The following is an 8,985-nucleotide window of genomic DNA, read 5'->3' on the forward strand; positions in this document are numbered from 1 at the left end:
AGCCTCACATGGGACTCCCTGCTCAGCAGGGAGTCTGCTTCTCCCCCTGCTTGTGCTCTCTCATTTGCACTCTCTCAATAAATAATAAAATCTTTAAAAAAAAAAAAAGCGCATCTATTATCCACAAAAACATAGGACTAACTTAAACACATAAATATATGATTTGCTGGAGATTTTCATACGTCCACTTTCATATGTCCTATGTAATTTATCTTGACAATGATCCTGTAAAGTATTCTCATCCCCACTTTACAGATAAGGCCAATGAAGCTCCAAGAGGTTATGTGCCTGGGCTCATACAGCTGAACATGCGATGAAGCCAGAACTTTTTCTCAGGAGTTCCAACACCTCAGAAAGTTTATAACAAAAGTTTAGTACTTCTGGTTTTTACTTTCTTTTTGTAAAAGTTGTACTAAGACATAATTCAGGGCACCTGGCTGGCTTAGGCAGTAAAGCATTGGACTCTTGATCTCGGGTTGTGAGCTGAAGCCCCATGTTGGGCATAGAGCTTACTTTAAAAAACAAACAAAAAACAAAGACAAATTCATATACCCTAAGGTCACCTATTTAAAGTGCACAATTCAGGGGCGCCTGGGTGGCTCAGTCGTTAAGCGGCTGCCTTCGGCTCAGGTCATGATCCCAGAGTCCTGGGATCGAGTCCCACATCGGGCTCCCTGCTCAGCGGGAAGTCCACTTCTCCCTCTCCCACTCCCCCTGCTTGTATTCCCTCTCTGTCTCTCTCTCTGTCAAATAAATAAATAAAATCTTTAAAAAAAGAAAGTGCAGAATTCAACGGTGTTTAGTATATTCAGAGTTGTACAACTATCACCACAATCAATTTTAGAATATTTTCATCATACCTAAAAGAAACATGGTACCCATTAGCATGGTACCCGTTAGCATTCTCCCTGACACCAACCCTCCGAACCCACTCCTAGCCCTAGGTAACTACCAATCTTAAACTTTTTTCCTATTACAAAATAATACCATCAAGTATCTTTTCAACTGTAACAAGTGTTTAGGACAGGGAAACAGGAAACAACCTCTAATAGTGCATTACCCTAACAGCTAAGGAATACTTACTCATGTGCCCATTCTAAATCCTTCCTTTCACACTTAGACTGCTTTTTTCCCTTATCTCAGATTTTTTTTTTTAAAGATTTTATTTATTTATTTGACAGAGAGACAGCGAGAGAGGGAACACATGCAGGGGGAGTGGGAGAGGGAGAAGCAGGCTGTCCAAGGAGCAGGGAGCCCGATGAGGGACTCGATCCCAAGGCCCTGGGATCATGACCGGAGGCAAAGGCAGACACTGAACGACTGAGCCACCCAGGCGCCTCGATTTTTTCTTTTTTTTAAAGGAAGAAAGTAACTGCTAAGACTCAAATTAAATCCCTCACTCTGGTTTGACAGCTCATCATTTGTTGAATGGCAGTGAAAGTATTACTCATTCATGCTTCTTGACAAGAATCACTTTAACAGATGACTATTGGGGCATAAAGACCAAGAACAGAGTCAGCAACCACACTAAAGGCCTACCACAGCTCTCCACCTCAGCCATCCAAATCACTCTCCAGGAGAAATAAAAAAGAGCCTCAGAATGATGCTCCCACAAGCAAGCTTCTGAGGCCCCCTCCTGGGATGGCCACAATGCTCTATGAATCTACCCTGACTTCCACTAGGCCACACTCAGCGGCACTACAGCCCTGCCCTCAAGGAGCTTACAGTTCTGTTGGAGAAAGAAGACCCGTAGATGTGGAGCAATTATACATCAGCAGAGAATAGATGCTCAACTGTAACAACCAAGAACGCAGAGCTATGGACAGTCCGTACGATGTACAAAAAGAGGGAGAATGCCAGTTAGGCAAGACCAGAGAGCACAGAGAGGCTAACATTGCTCCGGCCTTCTGAAGTGCTCCCTGGCCAGGTTCTTTTCCCACTAAACTCCTCTGCTCACTTTTCTTTCTCTATTTGGGTTTCCTCCATGACTTCATTTGAAACAGCAGTTCTCAACAGGGGATGAGGGAAGAGAGCATAGTCACCAGAAAAAATGCAGATTCCTACAGCAGGTGCCCCCCAACCCCCCCCCCCCCCCCCCCACACCCCTCTCTGCCCCTAAGACATATCTGAATCTCTAAAGCAGGACTTGGGACAGTGTATTTTTTAAAAAGTTCCTCAAAGAAACAGTGTTTAAAAAGAAAAGAATTTCCTTGTGCAAATTAGGTTGGTTTTTTTTGTTTTTGTTTTTTTAAGATTTTCTTTATTTGACACAGAGAGAGCGAGAGGAAGAGAGGGAACACAAGCAGGGGAGTGGGAGAGGGAGAAGCAGGCTTCCTGCTGAGCAGGGAGCCCGATGTGGGGCTCGATCCCAGGACCCTGGGATCATGACCTGAGCCGAAGGCAGACGCTTAACGACTGAGCCACCCAGGCGCCCCAGGTTTTTTTTTTTTTTTTTTAAAGATTTATTTATTTGAGGGGTGCCTGGGTGGCTCAGTCGGTTAAGCCTCTGCCTTCAGCTCAAGTCATGATCTTGGGGTCCTGGGATCAAGCCCTGCATCAGGCTCCCTGCTTGTTGGGGAGCCCTGCTTCTCCCTCTGCCTGCCACTCCCCGTGCTCTGTCAAATAAATAAAATCTTTAAAAAAAAAAAAAAAAGACAACAATCTTAGGAGCTAGATACTATTATTATTCTTTTAAAGCATCTGGATTTTTTTTTTTAGTTTTTAAAGATTTTATTCATTTATTTGACAGAGAGATAGAGAGCACAAGAAGGCAGAGTGGAGGGAGAGGGAGAAGGACAGGGAGAAGCAGGCTCTCCGCTGAGCAGGGAGCCCGATGCGGGACTCGATCCCAGGACCCGGGATCATGACCTGAGCTGAAGGCAGACATTTAACCAACTGAGCCACCCAGATACCCCGATACTATTATTGCCATTTCATAGATGAGGAAACCGAGGCTCAGAGAAGTTAAATACCCAGACCAAATCCATGTGGCAAGTAGCAGAGCTCTAATTCCAAAGCCATGCTCTTAACAAGCACGTTACAAAAAACTAATGATGTAATGTATGGTGACTAACATAACATAATAAAATTAAAAAAAAAAGCAAGCACATTACATTGCAAGTAAAGAGGGCAGCACTGGAATGTGTACGAGCGCTAGAGAGGCAGGTGGCAATTACAGGGCTGGCCGAATCTCATCATTTTCAGCGAACTGATGGGACTAACAGCAGCTGCAAAAACACATGGCGCTGCCTTCTGTGCACCACCACCCCCCCCCCCACTGCTATATAAATACTAGGTCAGCTGAATAGCTGGCAAGGAGCTAAAAGCTTCGGAGCAGGAGCTTCTCTGTGGCCTTGGAGCAGCAGGAACCAGGGGCAAATGAGAAGGCGCCTGCAGCCTCGCAAAGGGCCACACTGACTTAATGGTAAAGCAGCAACCACAGAAAGCAGAAAACAATCCTGCACATCCTAGCGGCACCCCTTGGATTCTACTTTTCAGGACTTAGCTCCCTTGCACCGCCCCCCATCAACGCCTTATATAAGGTATGAGACAGATGCTCCGACCACCTGGTCCCGACATGCCCATGCGCCTTTTGAGCTGTCTCTGTTGCCTGCCCACTACATCATCCCCGCCTCCCCACACTAGCACCCACTCTTACACTGCCCTTTCCAAGTCCTACACAGCCTTCAAAGGAGGCCAGATGCTGCCGTGGGCCCTCCGTGCACTCCTCCTTCCTAACCAGGCAGCACCCATCTGCTGACGTGCTGTCTCTCTAACAGGATGTGAGCCTCCTGCATGCACAGACTGTTTTCTCACATTCCTAATTCTAATGCAGAGCAAATGGTAGGTCCACGATCAAGAATTCTCCCAATTCAACTTACTATTAATAATAACAGCATCCAGGGCGCCTGGGTGGCTCAGTCGGTTAAGCGACTGCCTTCGGCTCAGGTCATGATCCCAGGGTCCTGGGATCGAGTCCCACATCAGGCTCCCTGCTCCGCGGGGAGCCTGCTTCTCCCTCTCCCACTCCCCCTGCTTGTGTTCTCTCTCTCTGTCAAATAAATAAATAAATAAAATCTTTAAAAAAAATAAATAAATAATAATAATAACAGCATCCAGCAGTTGTTGGGGACCCACTATGTGTCAGGTTCTGAGCTGGGCAGACAGGGTTATTTCTTCGCAAGTGCAAAATAAGCCTGCAGGGAACATGGTCATCCAATGTTACAGCTGAGGAAAATAACTCTATGAGAGGTAAAATCACACTGGAAGTAGATCTCTAGAGATTAAAGCAAAACAGGAATTCAATTTTATGTCTAAAGAAAAGGTAGGAACGCAGTGAGATTTTTCATTCCAAAACTGGGCTCACTCCCTTTAAGGTATCCTCAGGAATTTTAGAACTCTCTTAGCAAGAAAAGCAAAAAGCCCAGCAGCTCAGGACCATTGTCTGAAATTGGGGGTGGCAATCTGTCATAGGGAAAGGTAGATTGGGGTGCCTGGCTGGCTCAGTTGGTAGAGCATGCGACTCTTGAGCTGGGGGGTGTGAGTTGGAGCCCCACGTTGGGTGTAGAGATTACTTAAAAATAAAATTTTTAAAAAAGGGGGTGGGGAGGTAGACTTCAAAATATTTCACAACCATGGCTAGGGCTTCCATACACAAGTCCTGCTTTTCTTGAGGCTGAAGACCCTCCCTTCCCCAAAAGCAAACAATGAGGGCTAAGATGCCACCTCCAAAAGGCTGCCCCCCAAGTAATGTCTACAGGGAAAGATGAAGGACAGGGACACAGGAGGGAAAAGTTATGATATTATTTTAGGAAAAGTATTTACATATGAAATTGAAACAGCATGGCCTTGCAAGTGCCATTGAAATAAAAAGTTATTACTCCCAGAAGTAACTCGATTTTACTTACTCATATCTTAAGTCAATCACTGAACAGACATGATAAATGGACAAAATTTGGCCTATGATAGAGTCATTAGAAATGAGGGACAATGGGGGCACCTAATGGGCTCAGTCGATAGAACCTGCAACTCTTGATCTCAGGGTTGTGTGTTGAAGCCCCATGTTGGGGGCAGAGGTTACTTAAAAGGAAAAAAAAAAAAAAAAAAAAAGGAAATGAGGGAAGAGGGAAAACGGGTCCACAGAATGAAACTAGCAAAAGGTCAAAGGCCAAATGTTAACAATGAAAAAAGTCAACTAGTAAGTGTTCTCTTTAGGTTGGAATTTTAAATATAATCTTATCATTCTCAAATGTATAAAGGAACAAAGAAAAGAGGAGAAACTTTTAGAGACAGTGAAAAATACTCTAAGAAAGAGTTACCACACAGTGAGCTTTCCTGGCATGATACCATGGCAACAACCACAACAACTAAATACTCCACTTTTGTTAATACCTTAGCTGGGAAAGATTTCTGTATTCTAAGATTAATGATTAAGCACTTTCTGAAACCATCCAAGTGGCCCTGACCCACAACTTCTGAATAATAACAACAGTAGCCCACATCTACTGAAGCCTAACCATGTGCCAAGTACTTTGCTAAGGATTTGCATAATCACATTTAATATGCATACATGTTCACATCTACCTATCAGATGATATTACTATTCTCATTTTCCAGGAAGAAATACAACCAAGGCTTAAAGGACTGGCCTCACTCACAGCTGTAACCAGTGGTTGTTTGCTCTCCCTAGAGCTGTGCCCCTGAAGGCACATAGAGGGGACTAAGGAAAGGAGGAGGCCCTGTGGTCCTTCCAGCTCTTGAGCAGCTTCACTCCACTCCAGAGTCCCTGTCCATTTTTACCTCCCCCCTTCATCCTCCCAAAGCAACAGATTAGAGGTTATAAGATTCCAGTTCAACCCTACCTCCCAACCTATCTCAAGAGGTTTATTTTAAATGATTCATTAAACTGCAAACCCACTGTTCTTGTTGACTCCCAAAAACACATCAGAAGTCACAAGTGTAACTTATGAGACACTAAGCGTGGTTTCCTGGGGAAAAACAAGTCAAAGTGTATGCTCTACTGGGACAGGTCGGCAGTACTACCTTCAAATACATCTTTACACATATTATGCTTGCAACCATATGAGATACAGACACAGACAAAGCAAGAACATCCTAAACAATGGACCTAATTGCTTAGGTTGAGGTAGCATAATTGATGGTAATTTTATTTTTCTAACCTCTGATGTTTGTAACTTTGCTATGTTGTCTTTTCTTAATATTGTCTTTATCATAAAAATAAGTATACATCTTTTAAGGTAATTAAAAAGAAGCTTTGGGGGCACCTGGGTGGCACAGCCAGGTGGGCGTCCAACTCTTGGTTTTGGCTTGGGTTGTGATCTCGGGGTTATGGGATCCAGCCCCGCATCGGGGTCCATACTCAGCAGGGAGTCTGCCTGGGTTTCTCTCTCCCTCTGCTCCTCCCTGCCTACGCAGTCACGCGCACATGCGCGCGGTCTCTAAAATAAATAAATCTTAAAAAAAAAAAAAAAAAAAAAAGCTTTGGTTGGGGCACCTGGGTGGCTTAGCTGGTTAAGCAACCGACTGGATTTGGCTCAGGTCATGATCTCAGGGTCGTGAGATTGAGATGCGCCGGGTATGGAGCCTGCTTAGGATTCTCTCTCCCTCTGCCCCTCCCCCATCAAAAATAAAGAAAATTAAAAATAAAAAAAAATTTTTAAAGCTTTAGCCTCTGAAAATCCAATTCTCACTAAAGAACACTATTACACAGTGTGGAAGTATTCCAAGAACATCAAACATCCTGTTGAAGATGTTCAGAGAAAAATCTAGAACTTTAAATTTCTAAGTATGGATTGTCCTCAGCCTAAGATTTTGATGGCAGCCCTGGTTTTAACATCAGAGAGGGAAGTAGGGTGCAAAAGAGCATCGGGTTCTAAGACAGAGGGTGTTTGTATGGCAGCTGTTTGATCAGGCTGCAGGAAGTGTCTCGATACTGCCTCATGACATCTTCTGATGCTCCTTCTGCAGAAGCTGAGTGGTATTGGAGAGGATCCAGGGAGATGCCGCAGGAAGCACATGCAGGAGAGAAAAAGCGGAAGCTTTGGAGAGATCATCAGGCTAAAGCCACAGCTAAGAAAGTGATCATTTTAGGAAGAACTTTTGATGTCCTTTCGTCACTGTCAATGACCTCTAAGCTCCAAGAGAAAATTCTGCCATCAAAAAATTAGTTTGGAATGGAAAAAAGAGACTTTAAAAAAGAAAAGTGATGGATCTAGAGTTTGCCTTTAAAGGTATTTTTTATTGCTAGGACTGAGCAAGGATGTCTGTTTTAGGATAAGCCAATGTCTTCTAGTCATGGATCCATCTAAGTCATCAAAGTTAGTAATCCAACACAGCAGTGTTCCACCAAAAAATCATCTCAATCATTTCATCTGCTTTGTAGCCCCAACATCTAGAATAGTGCCTGGTACTAGCAGGTGCTAAGTAAATATCTGCTGAATGAATTCCCTGTATCTCCAAGGGGCCCTGTATCCGCTCACAGTCACCTGGTGGAGAAAGTAACAAAAGCCAAGAAGGAAACTGCTACTAGAGACCATGAATGAGAAAACACTTCAGTGTGTGAACACCAGTCATGACTATATCCATGTTTCATTAATAATATTACCTGCATTCATAAATGTAAGGATGGAAGAACAGCCCTGGAATGAGACTGCCCAAGTTTAAATCCTGGCACCACCTCTTGTTGGCTGTGACCCTGAGCAAGGTACTAACTTCACAGGGTCTCTCCACATCTAAACACACAAAAGGAAGTAATACTATCCACTGCATACGATAGTTGAAAGGATGAAATAAGTACAGTTCCTGGGACACAGAAGTGCCTAATAAATATTAGTAATTATTCACTGTATTATTTTGATATATACCCCAGCTTTTCTCTCTTGGAAAAACCAGATCATAGATCAGTTCACTTCTCTCCATGAAAAGATACGGCCTTAAATCAAGATTAGGCAATCAAATGCATTCTTTTCCCTGAGGGATAAATGAAAAGAAAAAATTGGCTCTTTAAATCTGGATTTTTTTTGATCCTTCCTCAATCTTCGTTTCTTTTCTTGCTTTTTCTTCCCACATCTACATAAAAACCTTTCCTAAGCTCCTGTGGGCCTAGCTTAGCCACAGGCACTGCTATCTCCAGGAGACAGTTCTTATCTCTGGACTGCAAAACTTCTGTGGCGCTGGGCAGGACATTTAACCTTGCAGGGCCTCGTTTCCATATCTGTATTACAGAGGAAGAGTACAGTGGTGGAGCAGATTATCTTTAAATTCTCTCCCAAATCTAAAAATCTACAAATAAGGGTGCCTGGCTGGCTCAGTTGGTAGAGCATGCGACTCTTGATCTCGAGCTCAAGCCCCATGTTGGGTGTAGAGATTATAAATAAACTTAAAAAAAAAAAAATCACGGAGCACCTGGGTGGCTCAGCCGGTTAAGCGCCTGACTCTTGATTTCAGGTCAGGTCATGACCTCAGGGTCATGAGATCAAGCCCTGGGTCGGGCTCCACACTGGGGTGTGCAGTCCGCTTGAGATTCTCTCTCCCTCTGCCCATCCCTCCACCCTCTCTCGCGCGTGCGTGCTCTCTCAAAATAAATAAAATCCTTAAAAAAAAAAAAATCACACTTTCTTTGGTTTTTTATGCTACCTAACATCTCCCCATCACAGTGTTTCTGTTGTGGAAAATGGGTCTAATTTAAAATGACATTATAGGTTAACAACAGACATGGAAAGACATTTACAATATAGATTTCTGGTGAAAAGGTAGATTACAAATAATATGATCAGCAATATTAAACCCATTTTAGAAAAAACATATGCATACACCTACACACATATCTGACAGGGTACACTCTGAGTTGCTTATAATTTTTCTTTAAAAAATTCTTTGCGGGGCGCCTAGGTGGCTCAATCGGTTAAGTGGTTGCCTTAGGCTCAGGTCACGATCCCAAGGTTCTGGGATCAAGCCCAGTGTCGG

The 8,985-nt window shown here is 43.6% G+C and overlaps 1 protein-coding gene across 1 annotated transcript in view; it reads right to left on the reverse strand.

Annotated features, from left to right (window-relative positions):
• MTMR12 (myotubularin related protein 12) overlaps positions 1-8,985 on the reverse strand; it is a 67,570-nt gene that overhangs the window by 55,420 nt on the left and 3,165 nt on the right. The gene's annotated exons all lie outside the window — the stretch shown is intronic.

The sequence above is a fragment of the Phoca vitulina genome, unplaced genomic scaffold (genome assembly GCF_004348235.1).
Source record: "Phoca vitulina isolate PV1807 unplaced genomic scaffold, GSC_HSeal_1.0 scaffold17, whole genome shotgun sequence".
NCBI lineage: Eukaryota > Metazoa > Chordata > Mammalia > Carnivora > Phocidae > Phoca > Phoca vitulina.